Source organism: Gadus macrocephalus, chromosome 15 (assembly GCF_031168955.1).
Source record: "Gadus macrocephalus chromosome 15, ASM3116895v1".
In the NCBI taxonomy this organism is placed as follows: Eukaryota; Metazoa; Chordata; class Actinopteri; order Gadiformes; family Gadidae; genus Gadus; species Gadus macrocephalus.
Genome location: NC_082396.1, coordinates 3,271,482 through 3,294,425, shown reverse-complemented (window position 1 = coordinate 3,294,425; position 22,944 = coordinate 3,271,482).

Genomic DNA, 22,944 nt, shown 5'->3' with positions numbered 1-22,944 from the left:
ATTTATATCTTTGATTTTTCAATCTTGAAATCTCAATGTAAAAGCTACGAGCCGATTGTCCTACACATAAAACGGCTGACCCACTAAAGAACTATCTTGATCCACCGAGCGGAAAAAACAACAGACGACCCGAACGATGTGAAGGGGAATGTTAAGGTTCCCAAGCAGTAGCCGAGGTCTCCCAGAGGAGAAACCATCAACTCAGCCCAGCTCCACGCCTTAGACGGACACACGGTCCGAGGCAATCCCTCCTAAGAGAGACGCCGGAAGAAAGACCTCCACGGTACGGAGGGCAGAAGCCAGGTAGCATTACCTGAACATGACACTCGCTACAACTGCGTTACAATGACCTCTATTTTAACATTTCACAACACTGTCAGTGTGCTAAGTGTTCTGGTACTTCCCCTCTCCTTAGACCGTACTGCTTGCCCGGGCTCAGAGCTAGGATCTAGTTGAGTGGATCGGCTTTCGGATGCTCAACGCCTCAGACGCACAAAGACATCTCTCTGAGCAGGGCCGGGATGCTCTTTAATTTTTCATGCCGTTGAATTGGAAGCGTGCATGGAAATGGAATCATGAATATCCTTATCTTTAATTCAAATCCAGTTAGCCTTGGATCAACACGCGTGACCCGGCGGGATTATGGGAGAACAGGGAGTGGGGTTGGTGGGTAAAGGGGGGGCGGGGGGGCATTGGTGTGTGCCTGTGTGAGCTACAGAGAGGTAGACAAGCTGAAATGGAGTGTAGAAGAGAGAGCGAGCGAGAGAGGTGAGCAATGTCATTTTACAATGGATCTCACATAACATATGGACACACACGCACACACCAACGCACACACATGCACACGACAATTTACAAACAGGCCCAACGTATTCTCTGTGCTCTTGTCAGTGGATCTGCCGTCCCGAAGAAAAGGGATTCAGCAGAGACCGTGGCGGAGACGCCGTTCCACGGAGAATGGAGCCAATATCAAAGCCGGGCAGGTTTTGAGATCGTCCCATTCAATCACTCCTTTTCACTTGAGCGGGCTCATTACCAGTCTGCACCCAGACACCCCCCTGTGTGCGTGTGTGGGTGTGTGCGCGTGCGCGCGTGCGTGCGTGCGTGGGTTTCTGTGTGTGCGTGTCTGTGTGTGTGTGTGTGATCTGATAAAAGCGCATTGAATCTGCTGGTGACGGATTGTTTCCTCCGTATATTGGAAGTTCCCTGCTGAAGTGACGCCTGTTGCTGCCGACTGATGAATTAAGAGAAGAGACAAAAGGAGGGAAGCGGGGGAAGAGGTGTGTTCTGAAACATTTGAAACATTTTGATCCAAAAAGGCAGAATGAGAACATTTAGGTCGAATATGTGGCGCGGGGGCGTATGTGCTTGTGTGCGTGTGTGTGTGTGCACGTGTAGTGTGCTTGTTTGTGTGCTTGCGCACTTCATCGACACCTACACAATGGAAATGCACCGTGTCCACAGAGCCACAGTCTAGCCTCTGACAGCTCCGAAAAACACAAAGGCTTGGAAGCACAATTTCTAACAACTCTATTCTGAAATCCTGGAATGACTTCATAAAAGCAAGGGAGGATGTTTCCCCTTTTTTGCTCATAGTAACAACCAAAAGTAAATGAGGAACGCAAAGAAACGTCTGCCGTCTAGGATTTATCTAATCCAGCATAAAAGCAATGTGTGTGTTTTTTTTGCTGTGTTATGTATGCTTTGTCACTCACGGTGGTGTTCTATGGATGTACCTCTAGCTAGCATAAAGTGCTACCTTGAATAGCTCGAGTTCGTCAGCTTTTGTTGTTACTCTGATCCCTGGTCCTCTTGTCAACAGAATTGTAACCCGCCGTCTAGCATTTGAGGCATAATGCAGTTAAGAACTAATAACGAATGACGCCGATAGACTCTGCAAACACATTGTCTTCCTAGTCTCACAATAGTTTGTTCTTAGCATTACGTTTAGCTAACTGCCGGGAAAGGGAGCGTGTCTATGTTCCCCGGGTCCTATGTTCCCCTCTTTGCATGAGACTGGGGAACATAGGATCCTTTTCCCAGAAAAGGGTCTTATGTTCCCCGCTTTTCCCAAAAAGGGTCCTATGCTCCCCGGTATGTATGGCTACAGGGGAACATAGGACCCTTTTTGGGAAAAACGGGGAACATAGGGATGACCCCCCCGGGAAATGGCTAGCATGTTGCGCGAAGGTGAGCAGGTTAGCTTTAACTGCTTTATGGATGAAACTGGAGGACAACTGAAGGTGATGGGACAACACATACTTAATTACGTGTACATTTGCCCCACAATACCACCTGGCTCTGTTTCGTCTAAAGACAATGTTTTCTCTGGTGATTAAAAGAGATCGTGTCGGTGAAGGATAATGCATCTTGTTTGTCCGTGTGGACAAGCTGTTTTGAATGTCTGCGTAAAGTTATGCATAATCTGAATGCTTAATAACTTGACGATTACACCTCTGGGACCGATGCAGTTGAACTTGATAAATAGCTTGCTCGACACTTTGAAGTTCAAATCAGCAAATTAATTCCACATCAGCATATATTAAAAAATAAATGAATCCTTAATGGTAAAACGAACTACTTGTCTTCAACAATAAGGGGCGTGTGACAAGACAATAAAGTGATTTCCAACGTCAATTAGTTTTGTGAAATGAAAGTGGCGATGGTAAAGCTCTAGTTTAGGGCCTTTGGAAATTCCCTCGCCCTCTTTTACTTGCTATATTTCCCCAAAGCCCCTTTCCGCATCGTTTTTTTCTTTGACCTTAATCTAAACAGGCAATGTTCTCGCCAAGCAACGCGCTTTACTAACCCACACAGACACACTGTTTTTAATGCCTAGGTGTTTAACTCAGTTATTTTGATGTGAATCTCCAACACACATGCAAACATTGTGCATTTATGGTCAGTGCAAATATCTCAGATCCATCTATGCACCTTATTTATCTTGAGGATCTGAAAGAGGACATTGACCAGGTGATTAAATGCTGCCTTGGAGCACTGCATTGTGTCAATGAAGCGATGAAAATGTAAAACACGGCCTGAAGTGTCAAGAAGCCATAGTCCATAATGTACAATAGATATATTGCAGTTTATGACAGTGTGTCGAAGTTATATCTGACGTTGGTGTACAGTACGTTTGGTATCGATTCTAATAGAATTTGATAATATTAATAGCACCATAATGACCACCAAAAAATATGTAAACACAAAATCAAGGCCAAAATCTCAATTGAAGTAAAATGCCCAAAAGTCAGGTTTAATACAAACAATACACTTTAGAGTGAGGGAACGTTTAATAATCTCCTGTCGAGACTGGACACATGGGAGGATAAGGGGTTGGCTTGGCTGTAGAGGTTAATTGGCTATTCTCACCAGCGGCATTAGCCTGTTGAAATCATTGTTATCAGAGGAATGGAAATCAAAAGGCTCTGAAAGCCTGCTTATTTTTCCAAGGCAACGCTAGCCGCTAAGCTATCTTTCACTACGAAACGCTTGATGTCATTACAGGCTCAGTGTGAGCTCACTGTGCTACCAGAGGCCCTGCCAATGTGTGACGTGTGACGTGTGCAGAGTGTGTGTGCGAGTGTGGCAGCGTTTTTCTGTTTTTTTGGGTCGTTGGCTGGGAGAATGTGGCACGGTTCGTATCCAGTGGCCTAAGGTAATGACCTGGAGAGAGTGACAGTTGGTGCAGTGTGTGTGTGTGTGTGTGTGTGGCAGGCCGTTCATGCAGTTCGCTTGTGTGAAAAGCCAACTAACATTTTCCGGTTAAGCAAAGGTCATTGTAGCTCAGAAATGTCATTTACAGGCTAGGAACTTTAAACGTTAACAACTTAAAACATGAATTCAGAGATGTATGCGCGGCAATGCAATTTAAATATTTGTGAAACCAACGCTTGATAATAAACTAAATCACCAACCAAAACGAACCCCGTCCAAAGGCAGGTTTCTATTAGCCATAAGCTCTATGTAAAATAAGGGAAAACATCTCAGAATGTTGTCAATCCCGAGGGCTTAAAAAAGCGATCAGAAACGACCCTGTTCCTTGACCTTGCAACCCAATCTCAACCTTAGTGCCACCCAATGACACACATTTTGGGACGCCATTATCTCCTTTCCTTTCGCATGGATGGACCAGTTTTACCTGAGAACATTTTGCTTCCTTTCCTTAGCATTCAGAGAATTTGAGCTCCTATCGTGGCTGTCACTCAGACGATTCCGGCGCATTTCAGCCAGTTAGGAAATTTCCTAACTGGAATAAATAATTTTGACCGCTTTCACGCTGACCTTTCGGCAAAGCTCTGCACTACATATCACAATCCACCCCGACATTGTGTACCTGGAAAAAAACACAATGAATAAACTGTGCATTAATAATTCATCCATATACCTTTAAACTGCCAGACAGCTATAAAAAAATACTAGAACTCAAGGGAGAATTACTAATAGTCTGAGGTTCAAATATTCAGGTCCTGTCTACCTGGCGATCAGCTGCTGCCAGCCTGGGTTTGACTCAGTCTAGTTTGGCCCGGTCTACCTTCACGGGCGGTCTCCAACGCCCAGCCTAGCTCTGGAGCTAATACCCACTCTTATCACGGACGTGGAGCTCTTTGTGAAATTGGGGAGGAGGTGAAGGAGGAGGAGGAGGTGAAGGAGGAGGAGGAGGAGGAGGAGGTGGAGTTTTTTTTCAACATTGCTGTCATAATTCAGCACCAATTGTTACCGTTTGAGTCAAGCGGTGCTGGGGCAATTAATCCGGGTTATCTCCACACAGAGCTCCCCCCCGCCGAGCTCTCTAATGAGTGTGGGCAGCCTCGTTCTCCCCTCGCACACCCTTCCCAGCGAGGTGCGTTCTCATGACAACGTCCAGCCCCCCTCCTTTCCCCCCCCCCCCCCCCAGCCAATAGCCCCACTGCTCTCTTGCCGTTGGTGTACCGAACCACTTCAAGCTCTCAGCACTCTAGCTACGGCACGCAAAGAGATCCAAACAGAAATGGGTTGTGGATCCGGGTTTAAGAGAGTGTGGTGTGGCTCCACTTGTGGGGAGGTGTTTCAAAAGGATACATAAAAAAGGAGCACAGTGGATGTTTTTTTTCGTTCAATGATCTGTGGATATCCACAAAGGAATACTGGGAATGGCCGACGGAAAACTGTCAGTCACCTGACAACTGCCAATCAACGAATCTCTCATCATACACAGGGGATGAGGAGAACGAATGGCTAGATGTAGTGGATTTCATGTCTCCCACCACACTCCTCTCTCTCTCATGTCTCCCACCACACTCCTCTCTCTCCCTCTCCCTCTCTCCCTCTCCCTCTCTCTGCCCCTCTCTCCCCCTCTCTCTCTCTCTCCCTCTCTCCCCCTCTCTCCCTCTCCCTCTCTGTCTGTCTCTCTGTCGACATCCAGATGAGAACAAGACCCAAAAAGCTTTAAAGGAGAAAACAAAAAGGACATTGGGCTAATTTAGTGGTCCTGCCACATGCGTCTGCTGGAGCAGATTAGCCGATGTTCGTCCCCTCAGCAGCGGATGGCTCTGGATCTAGATGAACCTCTCACTCTCACAAAGGGTGTTTTCTCCGGGCCTCTGCAGAAAACCCGGTGTTTGGATCTGTCCAAAGAGAAAAGCCTGGAAGTCAACATGGTTGCCTCTCCTTAAATATAAGTTCAGTGCCAGGAAGCCAGTATCACTCAAAGTGGGGAGGATTTACTTACTTAGAATTTGGTACTATTTGGGCAAGGGGAACAATTTTATCGGCTTCTCTGCTTTGTTTTGAGTTAAAGGCTATAGCGTTATCCAAAAGCCATCATCCTTTCAAATTGGTGACATATTACATTTAAGAAGTTGTTTGCAGAAAGTGAAAGTGCTTGGAGAGTTCTGCATGAGGCGTTCACAAACCAAAAAGCCCACTCAACCTCTGTGGACCGAAAGCTTTTACAGGGACATATCGGATCCATTAAGACATGACCAGGACATCCCTGAAGGACATTCATGGACAGGGCCTTAATTCTGACTCTCCTATGTCTCTTCCTCTTCGCTCGCTCTCTCTTAATCATTGGTGCTGAAAGATTAAGAGAGAAAGAATGGTACTGAATAATGATCAAGGCTTTCTTCGAAATTCACGGCAAATTCACGGCAAGTGCACGGCAACAAAAACACATCGCTTCTAAAGTAATGGAAAAAAAAAAAACTTGTATCCTCACTGCGAGAGCACCGCTGCATCTCCCCTTCATCAATGTAAATCTGACCCGCTCATGCATGGCAGCCCTCCCCCATTCATAATTCAAGATCCTATCCCCGGCCGTCTACCTGCCGCTGTCCCACAGTCGTACTGTACTGCCCGCTGTTCCGAGTCTGCCCTCTCCTCCACCCTCTTCCTCTCCCGTGTCCTCCCCTCCCCCTCCCTTAAGCTCTCTCCTCTGTCAGCTCACAGTAGGATCACAGTCACAGTGGCTGTCAGCCAGTGATCAAAGCCTGCGCGGGGCCCAGATGTGCCAGCAGAAGCGTATACAGTACACCTCCGACGTGACTCCGCAGCCCCGGATCACCACCGTCCGGCACCGCCGGAGCGCCGCAATGAAGGAATACCGACGCCACCGCTCATTTATAATACAGAGGAGGCGTCTCGAAGAACGCTCAGCGAGACACCGGGAGGTCAGAGTTCAGGGACTCCCAGGCTGTGATTACGGAGATGAGTGGGGATGCGTGGAGAGGATCGGGCGACTCGTGACGTCTCCGTACTCAGGCTGTCGAACCGTCGGGGCGGGCGCGGTTGCCGCGCCTGCAAATGAGGACGGGCTTAATCAAATCGCCAGGCTTTTCGACGGGAAAGTGTATTTATTAGAGAGCGACAGTAGCAGTGCATTGCAGCCCGAGTGCTGAAGTAGTCATCTGAGCAGGGAAATAACCTTGGCATAGGACGGGCCTGGTAGCGGGCCCATATCCAACTTATGCAAACATGGAAAAGGACTTGTGCATATATTTGACGTTATATTAAGAGGCGAATAAAAGAGGGCGGTGGGGGGATGGCGGGGGCGTTGAGGCAAGATCTGTTTTACTGCACATTACGGCTTGAGACAGGGACAGATTGTTAAGGAGGTATTGCGGGTCTAGGTCGATTCGTCTTTCACGTTGCCAGCAGCCGCTTACGGTTTATGCCTTCCTCCAATTGTTTCGCAAAACATTCAGCGGTAGCTTGAAAGTGGCGGCCATTGCGGAACTCCTCCCTTGGCATTAACAGCAGCATAGCTTAGTGAGCCCATCGCAGGAGGAGCACAGTTGGTTTTGCGTGCTAACTTACCGTTTAACGAAGCCGACTTCACGGACCAGACCATCTGCGGTCCTTTGCAGCCAGCTAGTCGTCTGCTTAATGGAGATTATATAACCCTCCCACTGCCACACCAACTCCTGGGAGTATAGATCCAGCGGCCTACACACAGCTTAAGATGGCGGCTAGCGCAGGTCGGATCAATTAGCGTCTGTGAGAACCTATTAGTTTTATGCATTAGGAGCCTGTTACGCAAACATCGCAAATCCACCCTTAAGTTCCCATGCTGGGATATCAAACAGCTTTCCTCCTTCATTATCCGTGGCTGTTTTGTTATCTTATGGTGTTATTGTGTATACCATAGGGGGTGGGGGGGGGGGGGGGGGTTCACCTTAAGTGATCCGTTTGTGTTTGACGATATGTAAAGCAACTTGACCCCGATTGGTACCTACAAATATTCAGAGAAACACACACACACACACCTTTGTTATCGCCTGCGCACCTTCGGCTCATAATTACGACAGACTGACAGCCTGAGCTCGTGGATAAATAAATCGTCAATAAACTGTTGAAATGTGTTGGATTTGCAAGACCCCCCGGGAAGGAGACGAGAGCTAGCATTTCTACATGAGCGGGTGCATTATCACATGCACTATGGAGCCCTTAGATTCACGCTACCTTGTATCATCCCCCCCTTTGAGGCTGGGGATGCGCTGTTCCTACGATGCATGTGTATTGGTCAAAGGTGGATCACTCCACCATTTGTCTCCCCATGTATGGAGCAGTGCTCGAAACACAACTCGGAAGAAACGGTGAAGATGGCATCACCCCGAAGCAAAATGAATACAAATATGCACTCTTCCATCAACTGGTGTGCAGTATGTGCGTGCACGGTGGTGGCAGACTGAGGCTGGAAAGGTAAAAAACAACAACAATAAGATATGTTTTCGCTAATAATCCCACCGGTTTCATTATTTCAGTTGCATTCTTTTTACTGGGCGAGCTTCAGCTTTATTGCCTCGCTGAAGTCAGTCCAAAGAAAAACACATTAAAAGATGCACAGCAGCTAATGGTTTCTGGGTCAACGTGTTTATGAGATGATTAGCAGTGTAAGTTGGCGCCTTAAAATCTCACCTACAAACGAGACACGACAACAAAGACGCCCGTTGAACCCCAGGCGAGCAAAAAAATGTGCCGTCCGATTTAAATATCCCACACGCCAACATTACATAACATTATACGACGCACGGCGGCCATTACTGGCTCGGTAGAGCACCGGGGCCATCCTTGCCCTGGAATCGACCCATCCTGAACCTCGACCCTTGTTGGCCGTTGCTGCAAAGCGCCTCAGTGTCCCGACGCCCTTCCTGTGCCCTACCGCCAGTCCCACCCCCCGCGTCCCCCCTCTGAACCCCGACATCGCTGGGAGCGCTGAAATGTATGTGCATATGTTTACATACCAACAAAGATGCCAGATTGCGAGGTTCACTTTGAGCTTTGGTGGTTTTTTTTGGGGGGACGGGGGGGACGGGGGGGACGGGGACGGGGACGGGGGGGGGTTGTGCCTCTGTAACGAACTGGGCTTGATTAATGGCGGTAGCAGCGTCTTCGCCCCGGGAGGAGATAAGCAGCCTATCGCGGACGCCGCTGCAGAGTCTCTCCTGCGTGACCTTGAGGGAGCGCATGGAGATAGACCCCGGGCTGCTATTAGCTCTGCCCACGTCCGTCTGGCCCGGCGCCAGTGTCAGAACCATGACTGCTGGAGTCCGCTGGAGAGAAACCATTACGCAAGGAATTACACCACAGCCATGAAGAGCCTCTCTCCCCCTTATCGAAATAGAGAGTAATTGCCGAAATTAATTTCAGCTGTTAAAAGTACATCTTATTGCTGGGCAATATTGATACGGTTAAACTTGCGTGTTTATGCCTTGCTAAGAATTCAGAACAGCTTTATTTTCCCTCCATAATTCTCGCAAGATTCCTCACCTGCTTTTCACCCGTAACCATCTGCGCTAACTCACGCCTATAGAAGAGACACATTATGGTTATTTAATCTCGTTTAGACAATGTGGCTCAGTGGGAGAGCAAAGCATCGTTCAAAGCGTTATCAATCTACTATGTAAATCTCAAATGATTCATTTTCTCACACATTATCGAGACTAAATTTAGCCCAAGCAGCCCCCTTGTTGTGAGTCACAGTACTGTTCCATAATAGAGACAAAATGCAGAAGATGGGGCAAAGAAAGAGAGAGAGGGGGGGGGGGTCTCTGACTTTGAACGTATAAACAGGAATAAAAAAGGCAGTTATCCTTCTGTGATTCAGTTAGCCCGTTAGTCGCGGCGGCGGTCGTGCTCAGTGGGTTCCCGGTAGCAGACTGACGGACTTAAAGGTCAGCCTGTCTGTTTATCTGACAGTGTGAAGCACAGCCGCAACAGAGAATATTCATGCAAACAAGCAGTGTGGGGAACACATCACAGTACATTTACGGACACAATGGAAGATGTGATATTAATGTGTTTATCGGGGGACCCTGTTTTTCATTTGTTAACGACGCAAGAATGAATATGTTATTCCTTGAAAGGAAAGCCTGACATTTGGTTCACAATGGGAATTTATCAAAGAATCTTAGCGAGGGATTTCCGTGGTATTGATTTACTATGGAAATAGTATTAGTGTAGTAGTGCTATTATATCTAGAGTAGTATTCTCCATCTCTGTAGTATTTCGATTTAACAAAAGAGGCTGGATTTCATGGGCAGCTTTTGTGTGTCAAACCCCTTTCTAGAAGATAAAGGGAGGCATTACCGTGGAGAATACGGACATGCCTCATCCCCAATCTAAATGGTTAGCTCATATCCTTTCATACACAAACCAAAGCGGCGCTGCCAACAACAAAGTCCTCTGTATACATGTTGTCTCACAGCTTGGCGATTTGGCCAAAAACCTCATTATAATGCTAGTCACAAAACACCATTTTACTCACTCTTCTTAGAATCTCTTTTTCCTATGATTCGATTTTCCTATGAGTTTTTTCTGTTAGTAAAAATAAAGGTTGGAAGACCCATTAAGATGATAAATTATACTCGCTTGTTGTTACAAAAAAGTATATTTTTAAATTATAATTGGATCTGAATATGGTTATAGGTGAAAATGTCCTGTCCATGCATAGTGCAAACAGTGCACCAATAGAGCTTTTATGATGTTAATTGGCGCCCCCATATAATTTACTGCACATAACCTCCATCTGATATTGTCTTTTAGTATTCCCAGACGACAGGTAATGAAGACTTGGAAGCACCACAACATTAAAATGATGTTCCACAGACTGCTTGCCTGTGATTTCCAGTAACTGTGACGCAGAACAGAACCAACAGTTACTGGCAGAAGTCACCAAGTAAACGTGTTACACATGGATTTGCTCATTCGCTTTTTGACTATAAGTATATTAAAGTGAAATCTCTATCTTCTTTTCAAACTAACACAACCCATGCTGTTAAGGGAATGCCTACAGCTAAAGCCAGCAGGAATATATGAAAATACACAACACGCTGCAAACTTTAGGTCAGTTAGTTGGCCAGGACTCAACTCATAACCTTGAACATGTTCTAACTTTGGTCTAACTTGTGTACTCCAAGGCCTTTTGCTTTTCCTACAGGGAAACAACCAATATCTTGGCTCCATTCCAGACATCAATAATGCAACTCTGACCTCGAGACAGGAAGGGATCGAGACAGATGTAGAGTGGCTAATTATGACCTTTTTTTTCTTCCTATAACACAAAACAAACAATATATAAACAGTGTCACCATTAAACTGGAAGTTTCCCCAGCACATCTACCATAGTGTTATTAGTTGTTCTTATTATTGTTCTTGAGTTATCATCATATTATAATTTCCCTCTTTTATCTTAATAATTATATATTGTGTAGTAGGGCTCGATTTATTTGAGTTTCACCGGTTTATTTCTCTGTGAGTGTATGCGTACGCTATGAGACCCCATTCCAAAGCATCTCATTCCCATAATGCATCAAACCTCGGCGCCATTTTGTTCTGTGTGTGTGTGATCAATCAGAACGCTGATATCTGCCAGCTAGACCTTTTTTTCCTCCAACCCGGCCTTTCACTCCTTTTAAATAAAGCTTTGATAGATAATTTCCCCCTGGTAAAGAGCAATATAGTAGTATACTAGTTGCGGGGGTGGGCGAGTGATTGAAGACAACGGATGGAGCTGATTAACTCTGTTCCGCTCTCCCGAGTGAGAGAGAGGGACCCCGAGAGACACCTGTGCTTAGCTAGAGTTATGAAATATCCGTCCAAGGCTAAACCTCCCCGGTCAGTAGGATCCGACTGAGCATGCTCAGATCGCGGAGGGACGACAATACCACGAAAAGCTCTCATTCAAAGGCCTCTTGTCATATCACACAATCTATACACGCTTGGTGTTGATATTCATCAATATAACCGATCTGATATTTCAAGCAGATGTCGGACGTCATTACATCGTTGTCACAGGTTATGTTTCGATAGTATGCTAGATCGTGGCGATAGAATAGTATTCACTGCATTCTTCGTTGCCAAAATTGCAAAATGGAAAGGAATAATAATAATAGTTCCCTTGAAGAGGAATATATTCTTTATTTTTGCGATAAACATTTCGCCCTCATGGGTCGCAGAGTGCCAAAGGGGCCCGTCTAGCGCTCTTATTCTGAAGGAATCTTAAGCCCATTGTGCCGTCATTTCATTAGAAAAACCTCATAATTTAATCAACATAACACAAGCGCCTTCTAAGTATTCCCACTAACAATTCCGCTAAAACATCCATCACACGATGCATATGATTAACTCGAGATAAGGGGATAAAGTGCGTTTTCATCGAGGGAGGGAAAAGATAAAAAAAAGAGGGCAATATAAAAAATAAAAAAACGGGGGCTATTTTCTTGTCCTCTGCCAGTTGCCATAAATCACAATCACCAGCGAGTGTGTACCCGCTCCATACCACGCGGAACCGCCCCTTCTCCGAACTGCCCGTAAGGGTGCCATCCGCCCCCCCGTAGTCCTCACCCCACCCCACCTTTCACAGCTCTCTCTCTCTGCGGATGTGTCTGCCGTACCTGACACAGTTATCCATCTCCCGGCCAGCAACATGCACCCACACCCGCCCCGCTCTCATAATCACCTCCCCGGGGGGCCGTGACCCACTGAGGGGGGGGGGGGGTGGAGGCAGCAGGAAGGGGTTCCCGTGCCCGCTGTCTTCCTTCATCCCGCCCTCCCCTGGCGGACTCCTTTCCCCTTATTTAGTGTCCTTTCACCGCACGCTCGGGCTGTCCGGGCCCTGCCCACGCCAGAGGTGTCCCTGTAAAATAATAACCACACCACAGTGTGTGTGTGTGTGGGGGGGGGGGAGAGGGGGGATCGAGGGTACAGCAGTGGAGTGGAACTGTGCGTAGTGATGTTTTCTTGCAGCCTTGGGAGACATGGAATTCGTTCCGGTTTTGAAGAGTCAGGGTGTGTGTGTGTGTGTGTGTGTGTGTGTGTGTGTGTGTGTGTGTGTGTGTGTGTGTGTGTCTGTGTCTGTGTCTGTGTGTCTGTGTGGAAGGGTAGGTTTGTGCGTGCCTGCCTCTGTGCCTCTTGGTGTCCACTGACACCCGACAAGAGATTCACCCCAGCAACCCCCGGTCCCTCCCCCCTTCCTCCCTGACAGGAGTATGCAGGTAACGGTCGATGGACCGTTCAACCGATTGGTTGATTTATTTGAACAAAATCCCCCTTTTTGTCTACGCAGTAACTTGGAAGAGTCTAACTGCAAGTCACAACAGAACAACTTTTCCACTCTCTCCGTCTCTCCCCCCCCCCCCCCACCCCCCAAGGATGTTCGAGCGTCCATTCCTCTGCAGAATTTAACTGAGAATAGTTACGGAAATAACCGACCTATACTTGGACCCTTTGGGGTAATTGCACGTTGGAAAGGCCCAATATAGCCAAATATAGTCATCTGGGGACACGTCCACTACACCCAGACCACACCGTGATGCCAAACCTGCACATGGAGAGAAACGAGACCCAAATACTTCCGTTCTATCCGTGTGTGTGTGTGTGTGTGTGTGTGTGTGTGTGTGTGTGTGTGTGTGTGTGTGTGTGTCTCTCCCATGGGCCCGTCCTGTTTGCGCGGAGTGGTGCGATCCCCCTGCACCGGGTCGCGGTGGGTGTGTCGCGCTGAAGGGTTCGGGTGAAGCGTTGTTGTCAGTTGTTGTCGCCGTACACGCTAACACAGCACAGCGGCGCCGCCGAGGCGACGCAGAAATTATTAGCATTTTATGTAACAACGGCCACTTTACCACAACGGTAATTACCGGGAAACGGTGGAATATGGATTAATAGAGGAGAGCTTTGCATTAGCGGGGGAAGCAGTGCTACTAGCGGTGCGTTGTCGCTCGCTCTCCTCCAAGCGAGGCTCCGCTCCTAATCACAGTTAATTGCTTCTTGTAATTAGTCCCGGGTTTGGCTCGCTGCGGGTAAACGCTTTGCCGTCGTTTGTGTACATCGCACACCACTGGATGTCAATGAGGTGTCTTTTTTTCTGCCAGACTCTGTGTGCGTGTGTGTCTGTGTGTAGAGGTGCTTGCGTGTGTGTGTCTGTGTGTAGAGGTGAGTGTGTGTGCGTTTGTGCCTGCGTGCGTGTGTGTGACTGTGACTCTGTGTGTATGTGACTGCATGTATGTATGACTGTGTGCATGTGTGTGTGTGTGTGTGTGTGTGTGTGTGTGTGTGTGTGTGTGTGTGTGTGTGTGTGTGTGTGTGTGTGTGTGTGTGTGTGTGTGTGTGTCTGGTGTGTCTGTAAGTGACTGTGTGTGTATGTGACTATGTGTGTGACTGTGTGCATGTGACTGTCTGACTATGTGTGTGTGTGCTAATCGAACAGCATCATATGGAGGCTACGTCACTCAGCACAGACACATGGGCTACGTCACTGCACACGGAAAAACAAGTGGTGGTAAAATAAATTGCGCCGCTCAGAGCCGACGCTCCCCTGGGGATAATGGGTAACTCATTATTACTAATCCGTTATGATCATTTTCTTATTAACTTTGATGCAAAGATTAGTTCAGCGAAAACCCATCGCTTCCGTGTCACGTGAAGCGGCGTGGTGGCGTGGTGACATTTCTGTTAGCCCCCATGCTTAGGGCAACAGATTAAGCCAGGAGTCAATCATCACACAAATAATAACGTCTACACGGCCAGCTCGAGAAAGTGCGGTGTAGAGTGAAAGCCCGGGAAGCTTACTTTAATGGCAGTTACAGTATGCATCGGCGAAGGCAACATCAAAGCACTATATATATTATTTTTTTTAAGTACAATGGAAGCTATCATCATTTATCTTTTCAGGGCATTATTATTATTATGTGACTGCCGGCCTTGGTGAACCGTCGAATAAACCACAGCAAAATAACCCTTGGTCTCATTCAAATCCTGTAAAACGACAAAAACATAACCTTGGATAATTCTCCTCGATTTACGATTCCAGGATCTGCAAATATTCCACCTTTTTCAAGCGTGAGCTCGTCGTGTGATCACTTGATGCGGTCGAAATCAAACGCATGGCATGTTTAACGTGCACACTTCAACATGAACAGAGGCACGGCGCTGCCGTCGCTCAGTGCTCTCCAGGAACGTCTTCTGCAGGAGTGGAGCTCCATACTGCCTTTGTTGTGTGTACGCCAGATGTTCAAGTCCCTATCCACCCCCCCCCCATGCACACACTCACCCTACCCCCCCCCCCCACACCCCCCACCCTACCCCCCCCCCCCCCACCCTACCCCCCCGACTCCCTGGAGGATACCGCACTGATCCACACACCGTGAAAACACACACACGCAAATTCTTTCTGAGCAAACAAGTAAGTAAACACCAGATGACTGTCAGCCTGATTGAATAGGTAGGCGGTGGGGGCCTCTCCCCGGTGAGCGTCCCCCCGTTCGCGGTGACGTCGGGGTGATCCGCAGCATATTGGCTGTCGTCGTAGAACATAAGACACCCTTTTATTCATCCGGGCGAGGTTGGACGGATGGGGAGCCGATGGAGGGGGGAGGGGAGGGGAGGGAGGGGGGGTGGTTGTGTGTAGCAACAGCAGAGAGTGTCTCAGGTTTCAAAAATTCTCCACATGATTCACCACGAGCCAGGGCTCTGTGATTTATGTGGTTTCATAAATAAAAGCCTTTGGTCAACTTAAAAACACCGGTGGGTATCCAGCTTTCTCCGTGAGGGACGGAGAAGGCTTTTGCGTTAGGAATGTATGGACGCCGCGTTTCTTTAAAGGTTGGGTATGGAATTCGCTTTTTTGGCCATTTTTGCAAAATTATTTGAAATCCTTATCATAACCCACTTACAGCCACTGAGTTAGAAGTACTGACATGAAAGTTAAACAAGTCAATCATCTGTGGAACGGGCAGGGCTCGAAAAACTCCAGCCAATGATTTCCAGAGCCACCGAGTTGCATTGGACAGTAAGTACGTCAATCAAACGGTCGTCCTGCACTCCCCCTCCCCCGCGCCCCGCGCGCGACCCCAGGTACTTGGAATGGGTGGAGTCAGAGTCAGCGTTGAAGGAGAGGGGGTAGGACCATTTGAGTTGTGTATTTTCAAAATCTGCTAAAAATTCGCAAATCCCATACCCAACCTTTAATGAAGAGAAAAGAAACGGAAGAAAAGAGTGTCGTGGATTGGCAGGCAGGCCGCGAAGAGGCAGCCATCTGCAGTTGACCCACAGGGAACAGATCCCTTGATCAAACCATCCTTTACTGACCGAGATACAGATATATATAAATATATATATACACACACACACACACACACACACACGCACGCGCGCGCGCGGCGTATGCGTATCCGCGAGGGCATGTATATAGCAACGCGCCAGGGCTCCAGCATGTTCCCTGTGGAAGGAGCGGTTGTTATGGGATACCGGGGCCAGGAGAATGCAATCTGCTCCAGCAGCATCTCCCACATACTCTGGCGTGGAGATGACCTGATTTAAAGGCTGCCCTCTGCTGTTTTTCAATCTGGTTGTGTGCATGTTTTCCTTAACCCAATTTACCCTCGCATTGTAGTACACACAGGGGCTAATGACCGGGCTAAGCTGCGGGCAGAATGACGGTGGCCGGGAAGTGCCAAACCCCGCAGTTCACAAAGCAATTACCAGACATTTGGAGACATACTTTGCCGCCCTGTTTTACTAAATCTGGTTTGTTATGTATAAATGCAGTATACATCAATAGTTATGTTTGATCTACATAACCGTTAGAGGCACAAGGCCACGGTCATTTAAATTATATACAAATATAAGCCAGAATTTAATTAGTTTACACACAGGTGGAATACCAAGGAGTCAGTATTTATTCGGGTTTTGAGCCGAGCAATAAAATGGACGACTACATTCATGTTCACTTTGATTTCACCCAATCCTTTCCGGCATTATATGATTGATATTTCTTAATGCTCTTGTATGAAACTAGTATGAAAACGTGAATGCAAGTAAGAAATTCATATATAGCACCTTGTTAAACCAAATCCAGCATTGCCTGCTCTCTCTCTCCCTCTCTGTGTGCGTCTCTCTCTCTAGGAAAGCAGCAGTGAGGCATTGAGCCTTGGCTGGAACCCGCTAAAGACTACACAAAGAACAGTGCGGAAAAACAACTCCCTGCACAAAGCCCTCTGGGGGTTTCTGGGGGATGGAGTCCGTTTTAAATAAAACGCACAGCACCACATTGGGGAGCCCAGTTCCCACAGACTCGCACACCTTCATTAACATCCGAAGTGAATGGGCCCCTTATTCATAAACGCAGCTCAATCCGAACACACCGGCGTATTTCATGGCTTCACAATTAGAAACAACAGGGCAACACAACACACCAACTAATTAACATCTAATCAACTAATCAAGTATGTCATTAAACCCTACGTGTTCGGCAGGTTTTAAATCCAATCAGGCGGTAGCCTTCTATTAGTACGTCTTTCGGGGGGGTATTTTGTCCCATAACAAGCCAGTGCATGCAGGTCCTTTGCGGGCACGACAAGTACCTGTGGAATAGGTCATCTTGGAGGTTGTGTTGGGGGGCTGACAGGGAGAAGAAGCCACTGCTGCAGACTGCAGGCAGGAGCCAGCGCAGCCTGACTCCTGGTTGATAAAGTGAGCCATTTTGCACACAGGCAAGATTACTCTCAAGGACAGAGATTAAAGTGGCTTCTGTGCGAGTTGTAATATGCCGTCCCCACCCCCTGTAACAAACTCACACGCCCGCGTGCACACACACACACACGTGCACACACGCATACGTGCGCATACACATGCGTACACGCAGACAAACACTCAGCAAAAGAAAAGAACACACGCGTACATACATACAAAACACTTGTGCACCAGAAAACACACACACACACATACACACACACACACACACACACACACACAGACAAATACAACCCAGACACATAAGAAAATTGTGCGAGCACACACACACAATATGGAAACGCACAAACAGCAATGATACAGCTGGTGAGAGTGTGTTTGTGTGTGTGTTTTGATTTTGTAGATGTCGTCACACCCTGTGGAGAAAGGGAGTATTGCATTCTGCAGCAGAAAACCCACACCCTGCTGTAACACCCAGGTGTTAGGCACAGCGTGGGGGAACGTTGGCAGGTCAAACATCTGCACACAATAACAGTAATCTAGTATCACGGCTAACATTCGCTTGCTTCAATGAGTGTGAGATTGTTTCAACCACATCTTCAAGAGCCCTTGATGAATAAGCCTTGTTTCCGGTCTATTTGTATTATTTAGTCCCATTACAGACACTTGAATTCAAAGAGACTTGCAGTGAGTTGTAGCAGCACGACATTAATGAGCTGGCAGTTTAATATCATACTGAAAGATGCACTGCAGGTAGGTAGTGAATGTGGGGAATCAAACCCAGAACCTTTTGCCAGGAACTAATTTGACAAAGCAAGTTCTTGAATATTTGAATGTTTTGGCCGGGAGTCGATGGCGCACACCAACCTTTATATTATCTTGTCCCTGGTGTGCGCTTACTACATAAAAACCAACCCGAGGAGCGTCCGTTGTTGTTGAAGGTTTGTGTGTTAATGCGTTAACCTTGTAGCCTGATTTAAAAACAGCCATTTACATTTCCATGCATTCGATCTGCACCGAATGCTTAGCAGTATGTTGTGAATGTTGTAGTCAACGTTTTATTAATAAGGCTAAATGATTCAAAGTCCCCTTCAGCTGTAAATACAGGATAGTGTTGTCTCAGCCCAGCACCCTATTCTCTGGCCGCTACTTATCAGAGCAGCGAGGCCTGGTTAATTTATTCTCCTTGCTGTTCTACACAGACTGGTGTTGTTAATAATGCTCTTTTTTTCATGCGTGAACAGCTGCCTACTGCAGAGTTAGCCCTCTGTGTGTTGAAGGGATGAGACGTTTTGACATGCATGTTTATTTGTATGGTATTTTAAGGAATTTAACACGCATGTTGAAAACGGCCATGCAACTGTTAATAAAAAGGTACGTATTAGATAATAAATAGGTTTATTTGTATTTTTACTTACAGAAAAATGTAATGCACATTACATTTCCAATCTTGAGTGACTTAAAAGTATGCATTAGTTCTTAGTAGGCCAATAAATGTGTTCAATGCTAAACAATCAAAAGTATTTGTGGTTGTTTTTTCATGGAGAAATCATAGTTATGTTGTTATGTTAATGATATAGGCAAGCAAAACATTTTGGGGCTTTTTCCGCATTTTCTTGGATATCTCATAATTTGCCAGTTGCTTAAGGGTGATGTTGTTTACTGAAGGTATGAATATTAATGCGGTATATATCTATCAACTTGGTTTAGGTTGTTTAGGCTTCCAGAAAATAATGATATTCAGCAATGAACTTGAGCGACTCCCTCCGTTCTGTTCAGCCCATGTCTTTTTAAATGCCGCAAACACGTGCATCTGCGAGAGTTGATAACCTTTAAAATATGGAGCAAGTGTGAAATAGAGTGACACTCCACTTCACATCGTGTGACACTATTTCACAGGAAGAAGACAAAAACCTTTTATTCAACCAGGTCGTGTGACTGAAATCAAGAGTGTGTTATACAAGATATCGACTACACGTCAAAATAGATAGATAAATATTAAAATACTAAATGTTTGATGCATTAATGAGGTTAGTGTTGTGAGTTGAGTGTAGAATTAAACAAGTTAGATATATTTAACCGTATGTCTAACCAAAGGATCTTCTGAATGAAAAAAAAATGTTTAAGTGACAAAAGTAAAATACAACCATCTTCATTAAAAAGTGGCCTAAGAAGATATTAGAACGAGCCGAATTAGTTATGGTGCCATTTTAAAACGTTGAGCCAAGTGGTGCGAATGGTTAGAGAGTGACAGTTGGTTTTGGCACCAAGGGAGAGGCCATTCAAATGCCATGAGAGAGCCCCAACATATGCAGTAGGCCTACTGGCAGACACAGCAGACGCCATGCTGAAACACTGACTAGGACAAAGTCCAATGGGCTGCTGGTCTGTCTGGGCTGGCAGATGTGCAGACCAATCAAGACGTGACACACGTACAAGGCTTTTCCCAATGGGATCAACCGCTATGATTAGACCTATATGCAGTGCATCATTGGCTGAAGATGGTCATCAATCCAGGACGATGTGGAAACATGGCCGGCCTATCTAGCGACTTATAAAGAAAGGCTTCCAGTGTGTTTTTGTGTGCATAGCGTGGTGAATGTTGATGAATGATTAATAAACACACATTTTATTAATATGTTGCATGGTGTGGTTTCAGGCGTGCAGTCCAGAGCATGGTGATGAAACATGGTCACTAGTTCTATTTCTGCCGCGGTGATTCAGTGCGAGTATGAAAAGAGGCCAAAAGGGTTTTTGAAGAGCATGATAAAGGATTTTGCCTTTGGAAAATATCTTGTGAAAGAGTTTATCCCTCAGCCAGAGAGTTGGGGACAGGGAAAAAAAAAAAAAATCATCTCAAATAGCAAGGTCATCTAGAGATGGTTCTGGAGGTAGGTGTGCTGCAATGCAGTGTCACAAAGATGGATGTGGCTCATTTGGTATTCAGTCAGGTCCATTTAAAATGCTATATCATGGCCAACACCTTAATACTTTAGTAATAAAGGCGTTGGAATTAGTAAGAAGCACTGGTGACCTGGCGTCAGAACACCACTGTGGACTACTCCATTAAAATTCACGTCAAAAGTATGATACTAGCTAAATGACTTTGCCAATGTGTTGATGTTTTTTGAAGAGTTGCCTCAACTTGCAAATTATCTTTTGAAATGATAAAAAAAACTTTTATAAAAATAGAATATCTGCTGATGTATCTATCTTGTCTAATGAAATAACTGAAGTCCTTTGTTCAAAAACAGCATAAATAATTCCCAGTTATTGAAAGCTAATGGAGTCATTAATGTTCATGAAGATTATTTGATCAACATGTTCACGGTTCCATTGCTCCATCATCATTACCCTCCTCTTCATTAGTTTCCTAATATATGATATTATATAATTGCCAATTTCAAAATAAGTGTACATCACTTAAAAAGGGAGATTTTATTTCAGCACTTAATCAGTGTCCGCATTACAATTACCATAAACTATCCTTCAAAACCATAGCCAGCAAACATGAGGAATAGAAGTGACACATTTTGTATAAGAATACAATCCTGTCATTGTTGCATTCTGTGTGATTAAATATTATAATTGTATTGAATGGATTCGCTCATGCACAAAAGTGTCACAATAACAACAATTTTGCCAGGGGAAAATGATTGAGTTATTGTGATTCAATTGGAAACCTAATGTATTTTCTTTGACAAAAGCCTGGGTTGTAAAAGTGATGCAAATTACGACTTGAAACGGAAAGGGGGAACGGAGAAGAAAGACACAAAAAAGATAAATACACTATTGGGGAATCAAACCACCTCTTTATTGCGGCAGACATTTCAATGAGATCACGTCGGGGCTGGGCCTCGTCGTATTTCACAACGATATGAGATTCCAGCCGTATGAGTGATTCTCTGGTTAACGCTGCGAGCGCTTGTCATGCATCACAAGAGTGTGATCAGCATCCTCCAGTGTTTCAGAGACCTTGAAACACTACATGTTGTCCTACACACACACACACACACACACACACACACACACACACACACACACACACACACACACACACACACACACACACACACACACACACACACACACACACACACACACACACACACACACACACACACACACACACACACACACACACACACACACACACACACACACACGTTTCAATCTAAGGAAACCCTTCTTTTGGTATTCAGGCCTCGACGGGCGTCTTCAGAATAATCAAAAGATCCCCGAGGATACATGAGGGTCAGTCGCTACCCGGGTACAAAAACCAAAGCTATGGATATATTTTCCCCCAGCTCCCGGGATGAAACCACAGTGGAGTCCCCTTGGAGATGGTCTTATTTATGTTGTGTGTGAAAGAGAGATATCTCCTTCTGCATATGCAACATAAGCACCGGATAGGTGTATTCTTAGCCAGGAAACAATCCATATCTTTCTGTAAATATTGCAACAGCCGGTAAGTAAGTTGTTCGCTCGAATTGTTGAGGGGATGCATCGAGAAGGTATCGAGTGAACGCCATTACATCTTTAAATATCACGATATAAATGGATGGAAATTACCGTGTTAATATTTAACAAAATGTTAATAACAGCATAATTAATGATCATTTGGAATGATGTGCTTGCCATGTATTATTAAACGAAAATATCAATACACAGTGTCGATAGATGCGATGGGTAAAAATGTTCTCATCCAGCAGTGACATTTTGAACGTCTGACCCACAAACAGAGGTTGTTCACTGGCTCAGGTTACAGCTGCAGTGTTTTAATATTGTGACATCTACCTCCAGCTATTGACAGGCCGAGACCGCAGTTGGTCCACAAATGGGCCGACACAATGTTGTGTTAAATTATGTGCTTCACAAACACACAAATCAACACTCACTTCATACAACAGTAGCACGTAGTAGGCGTCTTTAGCTGGAGTGGTTTTGATTAAGCCGGCAAGTGTTGCGCGGATGAAGAACGGACACGCGTGTGCGTATGTGCGTGCCTGTGTGTGTTATCTTGACATCTGTGAAGCGGCTACATCGAGAGGACAGCGCCGCTGGCTAGACACTTCTTCAAGCAGGTTATATAAAGTACACTAGCATGATCACCAGATAATTAGTGGGAGCATGTTTTGTTGTGTGTGCGTGCACAGTTGTTATTTTCTCCTTCCCCTTGAAATGACGGACTAGCACCTAAACACAAGTGTGTGTGTGTGTGTGTGTGTGTGTGTGTGTGTGTGTGTGTGTGTGTGTGTGTGTGTGTGTGTGTGTGTGTCGGGTAAGAATGGATAAATAGAGATGCCTGCCCCTTGGGACCATTTTTATGAGAGCAGCATCGTTATTCACCATTCTTTATGGGGCTTAAAGCATGTCAGTTCCCCACGGATATCCTTGTGAGGATATTTTGTTTTAATCACAAAAGCTTCACAGTTAAAATTGACGAGGTAGAGAAAATGAGTAATTAACACTTAAACGCACTGATGGGCTTTTCTACAG